Below are 9,701 nucleotides of genomic sequence, written 5' to 3' on the forward strand. Positions count from 1 at the left end.
GGAGGCCGACTCCTCCCGCAGCTCACTGGCCTCCCTGTTGCTGGCGTCCACCGCCTCCCTGAGCCCCCGGAGTTCGGCCACCACACGGTTGAAGCCGTCCTCCTGGAGTGCAAGGAAGCGGAGGTGACGGGCAGCCTGGGAGAGGCCCGTCCGTGACGACCCCGGCCGGTTGCGGGAAGACGGACCCGCGCCGCTGCTGCTCATTGTTGGACAAGGACGGGGTGGATCGGTTGAGGGGGTAGGGTCCGGGCGGGGTGGGCTGGTGGGGGGTTGGGTTCCGGCGGGGTGGGGGGGGGGGGGTTGTGGCGGGGGTGGAGGGAGAGGGGCTTGTGGAGAAGAGAACTATTGACTCGTCCTCCTGGACCTGGGGAGTGCCCTTGCTGTCCTGGTGGGACGGTCCTGCAATATGAAAATAAAATATTTGTATGAGCACTCAATCTGTTTGTCACCGACTCTGAATGAAGGTTGTTCTATGTGACTGTTTTCACTGATTACAACACCTGCTGTTCTCAATTCCGCAAATGGTGTGCTTGATGCCATGTGACATCCGTGCACAAAGTAGCCTAGTGTCCAACAACAATTTACGCAAACAACAATTTAACAAACATTTTATGCTAATTTTTACTCAGGTGTAGGCTACAACCATAAACACATGTATTGATAGGCTATGGGTAGTGTCCCGCTAGCCTATGGCGATCTATCATTGGTGAACTCCATGCGTAAAGCACGTGTGTCCCAACAAACATTTTATGCACACCGCTGACTTCTACTCAGTATACAACCAAAGACATTTATTGATATGCTATCATTGGGTAGTGTCCTATGGTGATCTATCGTTATTGGATTAGTAAAGTATTTATTATTAACTCATTGAGTGCCAGCCACTTTTGGAGAACGGACGCTCCCAGTGCCAGAGTTTCAGAGCGTTTTCAGTGATTTCTCGAGGCCCGCAGAATATTGTGTGATATTACTATGTAAACACCAAACACGGAAAAAGAACGATGAGACTCTCTTCTATCATCAGCAAAAACAGGTTTATTGATATCATTTTCCGTTCTTTAGTTATCAGCCGGAGAAGATAGCTTGATTTAACCAAAAACAGCCATTTTTTTCTAGAAGCTGAGATAATGAGCCTTTTGTGAAATTAAACATTTCAAGCACATCACTGACTCTGAAGCTAATATTTTCTAATGTAGTCACACCTCAAAAATAATTCCCTTCAATAAAACAGTGAAGGCCAGGGAATTTTGTTTGGCAGAATAATATTTTTTAGCTGCAACCAGCAGCGCTGGCCCCTGCGTGCGCTGCTGGTTGCAGCTTCTTGCTGGTCTTGATTTGCTGCTGGTGGGCATCGGATATTCTGGCTTGCGTTTGCCAATCCTGTCCTGCTGTCTGGGTCAGTGTTGTGTGCTGCTCTGCGTGCCCCCCCCCCCCCCCCCCCCCCCCGCCTCAACTGCAAACCCCTCCTCCTTGGGAGTGTCTCTGGTGGCTTTCTGCTGCGTTTGCTGTGCACAGTGAAGGGTGCGCTACATCCAGCTTTTTTACAGCGTTCCGCGTGTGTTTGTCACCGGCTCCCATGCTTCCAGTTGAGAATAATAACAACTCCACGGCTGATCATGCGGATGGGCTGTCGCAACGGACACGGAGGGGCTCAATTGTGGCAGCAGATTGGCTGCTGCAGGCACAGCTAACGTTATGCTTCATGCATATCGATGCATACGGATGCGATGCGATTTCCGTTTCCCCAACTACTTCTTCTTTGTTTTTTCCTCGCCTTTCTGTAATCTGGAGAGCACTGTCGCCACCTAAGGGTTCTGTAAAATAGGTTATACACATTCAATAGCTCCCATATTGTAAGAGGCGATGTAAGAGGCTTAGATCCACGTCCCACCGTCAAAAAACGCAATTGACGAACATACTCGTCCTTGGCACTCTACGTTACTAAACCAATTGACGAACATACTCGACATCCCCCCCCCCCCCCCAGTCTGGGACCGAGACTGGGCGCGTGCTGCCAGCTTGGATTTGGCTCTGCGCCTGACATCATTGTACCGTTTCCTGCACTGTTCTGCACTGTGACCAGTACGGTCGATGCCAGACGAAGAGCTCACGCTGGCAGCAACGCGCCGCCAGGCCTCGGCCCTCCCGGCGGGGTAGATCCCCTCGCCAAAGAGGACCCTATTGACCTCGACCTGGATGGATATGCATGGATGGATTAATGAATGGATGGATGGATTAATGAATGGGTGAGTGAAAGGGTCATTCTATAGTGATTCAGAATTGATAGTAGTGAAGGATAGATCACCTCGTGCATGAGCACCTCCATCTCATCTTCTCTGAATCTCTGTGCCTGTGGTGTCGCCATGATGATAGCACTGCGCACAGCTGCTGATGCTGTGCTTTTAAGGGGGCAGGCATGATCACAGCTGTGAAAGATGTTTAGCTTAAACACGCCTATACGGAGATGTGCACCGAGATGACATGAAGCGCAGCGGGCCGACACGCCCACAATTAGGGCTTTGCGCGGCGCTATTCCAGCGCAAAACGAGCGCTAACACAAAAATACCGCCTTCGGAGCCTAAAGACTTTCAGGAAGCCAAAGACTTTGTAAATTGCATAATCATTGTTCACAAGTAATTCGATTATTGTTCCCATGTAAATAAATCATTGTTCACTAAATAATTTGTCTGTAATTGAACCGTTTGTACTTTAGTTTTGCTAGAATTTGACAGGATTATCAGAACTATTTTCACAGTAGGTGATAGGGAAAAATTTAAATCACATTAGCCTTTATTTGGACAATCACTAGTTATTAATATATTCATATACTTTTAATTTAAGTTACACGTAGTTATTGTGCATACACAGACAGACGTCATATTCAGATAACCTGTACCTTACATGTGCAGCTCCTCTCTATCTCACACTGTGCCCTGTCACCGTGTCACTGTTCCATCTACAGGGCCAGAGAGTAGCCTTCAAATGTGCGTCAAGACAGATGTCATCTGATGTGTGTCCTATAAGTATCTCTGACTTTCTGTTTATTGTATGTAAGCCTGTGTATCCATTCGTGAATATGCAAGAGTGCATCTCTTGGCCAAGATCTATACTTCATTTAAGACGACTTCTGACTCCTGGCTCTATCGTTTTGATCACAAGTGGTTTTCTTCAAGTGGTTCACTGTTTACCTTTTGGCTGTCAATTTCTATTCTATAACAGTAGGTTACTAATCAAATCTGACATGTGGCTTGATTTGTGTGTGTGTGTGTGTGTGTGTGTGTGTGTGTGTGTGTGTGTGTGTGTGTGTGTGTGTGTGTGTGCGCGTGTGCGTGTGCGTGTGTGTGTGTGTGTGCGTGTGCGCGTGTGTGTGCAGGCTGTCAGGCTGTCTGCTGACAGAGGAAGGCTGTGCTTCTCTGACCTCAGCTCTGAGCTCCAACCCCTCCCATCTGAAAGAGCTGGACCTGAGCGACAATCATCCAGGAGCCTCAGGAGAGCTTCTCTCTGCTGGACTGGACTCTCTCAGGTATGGAGAGCCAACGTCTGCTAGAAGGCTGAGAGTCACACACACATTCTCTGTCACACTGAGAAGACAAGGAATACTGTTCAGTGGATGGAGGATATGAGTGGAAATCCATATTAACACATTGAGTGCCACAGCGCTTCAGTAAAATTGTCTGGAGCCTGTGCCAGATTCACTTCCATTCAGTTGAAAACAGCTATAGAATTTTTCTATTAGGGCTATATTGACAGGGCTGGACTCTAATGAAACATTGAACACTCCTGCTTCTTCCAAAGAAGAAATTTTGTTTCTAGACAGTTCCATTATGAAATGACAGCCTCTGAAAAAAGTGCACTTTCAAGGGTTTTCTGCCGTTTTTTTTTACTTTTCAAGATATAGTCACTTTTATGAATACTTTTTGCACTCTAATTTCGAGCACATTCACTGACTCTGGCTGGTGTTTTCTGATGTGGTGGCGTGGTGTAGTTCTGTGCAGCCTGCTCCCCCCACCCCCCTCTCCCCCCCCCCCCCCCCCCCCCCCCCCTCCACCTCTGAGCTGCGGGCTCCTCCCCACACGCACAGAGTCTGTTTTCTCACAGACTCCGTTTTTGCCCCGGACGGATCCTAGCGCAACAAGGAAATGCCAAACGCGACTGAACGAAAAGGTTTGGCCGTTCGGCTTCGGGTGCTGGCTTTCTGGCAGGGAATCGTGTGGAGAAACTATATGCAGATAGATAGAAGCAGAAGACCTCAGTTGTGGGCGCGGATGCAGCCGAGCCAACTGTCCGCTGCAGACAGAGCAATCTATACGGCTCTGGCTGAAGCATGCATCGGTTTCCCCTTTGATCACGTCTTTCCCTGCTTTCTCCTGCACAAAGTAAAGGATCTGAGGTGGGTGGCGCAGCTCCCGTGTCGATGTTTAAGGTGGCGCCGTGTGATCCCTTGAAGGGATTCATGCTCACTGGCTAGGTACGACCTTAAACAGCAGAATTATGGAATAATATGAATTATGATTTTAGGACGTGCACAGACGTCCTTGGGACTCCTCGTTACTTTTTTTTAGGACGTGCACAGACGTCCTTGGCACTCAATGTGTTAAAGGTTATTAACTCATTGAGTGCCAATGACGACTTTAGTCGTCAATTCATTTAGTGACGTAGAGTGCCATTGACGACTAAAGTCGTCAATTGCGTTTTTTGACGGGGGGATGTCGATCTAAGCCTCTTACATCGCCTCTTACAATATGGGAGCTATTGAATGTGTCTAACCTATTTTACAGAACCCTTAGGTGGCGACAGTGCTCTCCAGATTACAGAACTGCCAGGAATACAGCCTGAAAAAGCTGTGATCAAAGCGAAACCGCTCATGCTGCAGCCCAGAGCCATGTAGATTGCTCTGGCTGCTGCTTGACGGTGCCTGCCAACAGCAATCAATCCGTGCACACAACTGCTCCTCTGCCTCTGTCTGTCTGTCTGCATATAGTTTCTCCACACGATTACCCACCAGAAAGGCAGCACCCGACCCCGAAGGGCCAAACCTTTACCTGCAGTGGCATTTCCTTGTCGGCTGTGAGCTGTCGCAGCATCCAAAGTTGGCCCCTCTCCTGCTGCTCCACATGCTAGCATGTCAGGTGACACCCCCATGCCCATGGAGGTCTACTGTCCAAAGGCAGCAGCCCAGAGCAGTCTTATAGAGACCAAAACTATAAGAACATATACAAATGCAGGCAGAGGGCAGAGTCTGTGCAGATAAATAGACCACCACTCACCTCTATTGGCTCATAAGTGATGGGGTTGGATAGAGGTCATGTTTTCGCCCGTCTGTCTGCCCGTCTGCCTGTCTCTCTCTCTGTCTGTCTGTATGTCTCTCTGTCTGCATGTCTGTCTGTCTGTCTGTCTGTCTGCCTGCCTGTCTCTCTGTCTGTCTGTCTCTCTGTCTGCCTGCCTGCCTGCCCATCGGTCTGTCTGTCTGCCTGTATGTCTGTCTAATGGCTGTCTGTCTGCCTGTCTCTCTGTCTGCCTGTCTGTCTGTCTGTCTGTCTGCCTGCCTGTCTGTCTGTCTCTCTGTCTGCCTGACTGTGTGTCAGTCTGCCTGACTGTCTGTCTGTCCGTCCATCCGTCTCTCTGTCTGTCTCTCTCTCTGTTTGTCTGTCTGTCTGTCTCTCTGTCTGTCTCTCTGTGTGTCTCTCTGTCTGTCTCTCTCTGTCTATCTGTCTGTCTCTCTCTCTGTCTGTCTGTCTGTCTCTCTCTGTCTCTTTGTCTGTCTGTCTGTCTGTCTGTCTGTCTCTCTGTCTGTCTGCCTCTCTGTCTGTCTGTCTATATGTCTCTCTGTCTGTCTGTCTCTCTCTCTCTGTCTGTCTGTCTGCCCGTTTGCTGGCTATCTCAAAAAGTTATGAATGGATTTGCACAAAACTGTGTATAGAAAAGTAAGTCATAGGCCAACTTAGAACTGATTAACACCTTGATTGCCAGCGACGAGTGTACTCGTCAAACACAATCCAGCTGTTAACTGCCAGCGACGAGTGTACTCGTCAAAAAAATCGATTTTTTTTTTTTGACGGTAGGTTGTGCATCTAAGCCTTTTACATCTCTTATATAGGTATTGGACGTGTACAACGTGTACAACCCATTCCACCGACCCACTAAGTGGCGACAAGGAAGGAGGAAGGCAAGCAAAAAGCAGTGTGACTGAAGCCATTCTCATGAAGGTGGATTGGCGAAGGCGCTTTCATTTTCGCGCTGATTGCTGGCGGTGCGGGATTGCAGATTTGCATAGTGGATTGCGGGTGGGACACACTTTGAAACACGCAGCATAATATGACCAGAATCGCAAAAGCTTCATCAAAGCCCTCAACCAAAACTCCAAGACGCGAGCGAGTCCAACCAGACTTCCTCAAAGAGCGGCCGCACAGACAGGCACACACCCGCACAGCAGCAGCAAAGCAATGGTGACAAGCGGGGACTGCCCCCTAGTCCGACACCAAATTGGAAACAAATCCCATTCTAAAAGGCTTTTAGAATGGGATTTTCAACCCATTCTTTTTTGTTTCTTTTTCGCTATAATTTAGAGTAATTTAATTTCTATTCAGAAATTTATTTGAGAGGTCGAGAGTATGAGAAAGTGCATTTGCAAAGGTAGGAAAGTGCTTGTGACATGGCGCTGCAGCAAAAAAGAACGCCCACAGGAGGGAGGAGTTGAGCAGAGGGAAGTTTACTGCTGTTATGGAGGAAATTACTGTTCAAACTATTGTTTAGGTCTTACTGATGCCAAAAATGAATGGTTAAAGTGACAGTTCTATCGAATTTCACAAAAAGCCGTTTATCTCTGAATATTTTTTCTCACGCTAAAACCATGCTGTATTCAACTGCTAATGCTTACATAACTACTAACTCTACAAACTAACTCTTTTAGACAGAGAAAGTACACATTCTATTAGTACTTTTGAGATATTGTATGTTCACAAACTCCAAGCAGAAAATAATCCTCGGCTCTTGTAAAATGAGCCACAATCCTCAAAAAAACGGCTTGGCAGAAGCTACCTACAGCAAGAAAAAAACGGCTGGCAGTCAATGTGTTAACTTCCAATGCTCACTGGACAAAAGGGGGCGTGGTCAATCACAAAATGGCCCCTCACTTCCACATGGATTCACATAACACCACAAAACTTAGAGAGGTTGGCGGAGGTATGCGCAATGCACCCTGTTCACATTCACACACAGTCACACCTGGAAGCTGACTAGTCTGATCTGCTCACCACTGATCAGCTCCAGTGGAGCGGTTGAGGTTAAGGGCCTTGCTCAAGGGCACCTCAGTGCTGGTAACCAGGGAGGGGCAAGCTCTGCTTTTTCACTTCCCCCACCCAGATTTATCCTGCCGGCCTCTGGATTGAACCAACGAGCCTCCAATCATAAACTCACTTTTCTAACCTTTAGGCCACCACTGCCCACTGAGTCTATCCTCTTGCGTGTGCGTGTGCGTGTGTGTGTGTGTGTGTGTGTGTGTGTGTGTGTGCGTGTGCATGCATGCGTGCGTGTGTTAGGGCTGCTGCGATTTGCGATCAAATCACATATTGACGATTAAAGGGAGTGATCACCAATTGGCTTTTCTACGAGTCAGAGTGCAACAGTGCAACAGTGACTTGACCTGACAGCCGGTGTTAAATCAAAATGAACATGGAAAAGTAGACCACAGGAAAAAAGTCATGGAGTTCAGCAAGAGGGAGGCCAGGAGGGAGGCGGCTTCAGAACGCATGGGGTCTTTCTTGAGTCTTTTCTCATATAAATGCATAATCTACGTTTATTATTATTCTACAGGCTGCATTCAATAATATATTATGATCGATTGTGTTTTCCCCTCCAAATTATTAATGCCATTAATTGAGCAGCCCTTGTGTGTGTTTGTTTGTGTGTGTGTGTGTGTGTGTGTGTGTGTGTGTGTGTGCGTGTGTGTGTGTGTGTGTGTGTGTGTGTGTGTGTGCGTGCGTGCGTGTGTCAGGGTGGGAATTTCATCATTTTAGGGGCAAGGCCATTTGGCCTTCAGCGTCACAAATGTTTTTAGGGCAGAAAGCTCAGTGGCCTTATGGTCTGAGTGTCCGCCCTGAGACTGGGAGGTCGTGAGTTCAGGCCGAGTCATACCAAAGACTATAAAAATGGGACCCATTGCCTCCCTGCTTGACACTCAGCATCAAAGGGTTGGAATTGGGGGGTTAAATCACCATGTAATTCCCGAGCGCAGCGCACGCTGCCGCTCACCGCTCCCCCAGGGGATGGGTCAAATGCGGAGAACAAATTTCACACATTGTGGGACTTTACCTTTACCTTTACCTTACAGCCACATGCCAGGGCACAAAGGCCATTGATTGCTCTTTTGAGATCGTGAAGAGGGAATTTTCTGAAATCTGTGTTAACACATTCACTGCCAGCTGTTTTTTTTTTACTGTAGGTAGCTTCTGCCAGAGGGGTTTTTTGAGGATTCTGGCTCATCTTTCAAGACCTGAGGATTCTTTTCTGCTAAGATTTTGTGAACACAAAATATCTAAAAAGAACTAATAGAATGTGTGCTTTCTCTGTCTAAAAGAGTTAGTTTGTAGAGTTAGTAGTTATGTAGGCATTAGCACTTGAATACAGCATGGTTTCAGCGTCTGAAAATTTAAGCTGAGATAAATAGCTTTTTGTGAAATTCGATAGAACAGTCACTTTAACCATTCATTTTTGGCATCAGTAAGACGTCAGACATCTAAACAATAGTTTTGAACAGTAATTTCCTCCATAACAGCAGGAAACACCCCTCTCCTTCAAACTCCTCCCTCCGTGTGTGTTCTTCTTGGCTGCAGCGGGCGTGTCACAAGCTCGTTTCTGTTGCTGCTGCTGCTGTGCCTGTCTGCTGGCGGCCGCTGGGCAAGTCTGGATGGGCTCGCTCGTTTCTTGGAGTTTCGGTTGAGAGCTTTGATGAAGCTTTTGCGATTCTGGTCTTATTTATGCTGCGTGTTTCAAAGTGTGTTCCATCCGTAATCTATTATGCAAATTTGCAATCCCTCACCGCCAGCAATCAGCACGAAAGCGAAAGCGTTTTCGCCAATCCATTCTACAGTATGAGAATGGTTTCATCGCGCGTTCCCCTGCAGTTTTGGCTCTGCTTTTTCTAGTCTGGGAGAGCACTGTCGCCACTTAGTGGGTCAGTGGAATGGGTTGTACACGTTCGGTGGCTCCAATATTTATATAAGAGATGTAAAAGGGTTAGATGCACATCCCACGGTCAAAAAAAAAAAAATCTTTTTTTTGACGTATTAACACGTTAAGTGCCATAGCCGAGATAATTCGTCTTACATAATCCAACGCTTGAGTGCCAGAGCCGAAATAACTTGTCTTACATAAACATTTATTTTTTTTGACGGTGGGACATCAATCAACAACTTTTACATCTTCGAGATCACTATTGGAGCAAGAGAATGTGTATAATCTATTTTACCGACCCACTAAGTGTTGACAGTGCTCCCCCAGACGAGCGAAATCAAAGAAAAAACTGCCGTGGGAGCAATTGCCATTCAAGGAAATGGCGAGGCGATTTTACAGTAATCCATTCCACACTTGTCTTGCCCGAGAGCGGCCGCGCAGGCAGCCGCACACAGAGAGCGGAGAGCGATTTGCAAAATAGATTATAGGTGAAACACACTTTGAAACACCTCAGAAAGGCCAGAATCAAC

Source organism: Poromitra crassiceps, assembly GCF_964638095.1.
Source record: "Poromitra crassiceps genome assembly, chromosome: 26".
NCBI lineage: Eukaryota > Metazoa > Chordata > Actinopteri > Beryciformes > Melamphaidae > Poromitra > Poromitra crassiceps.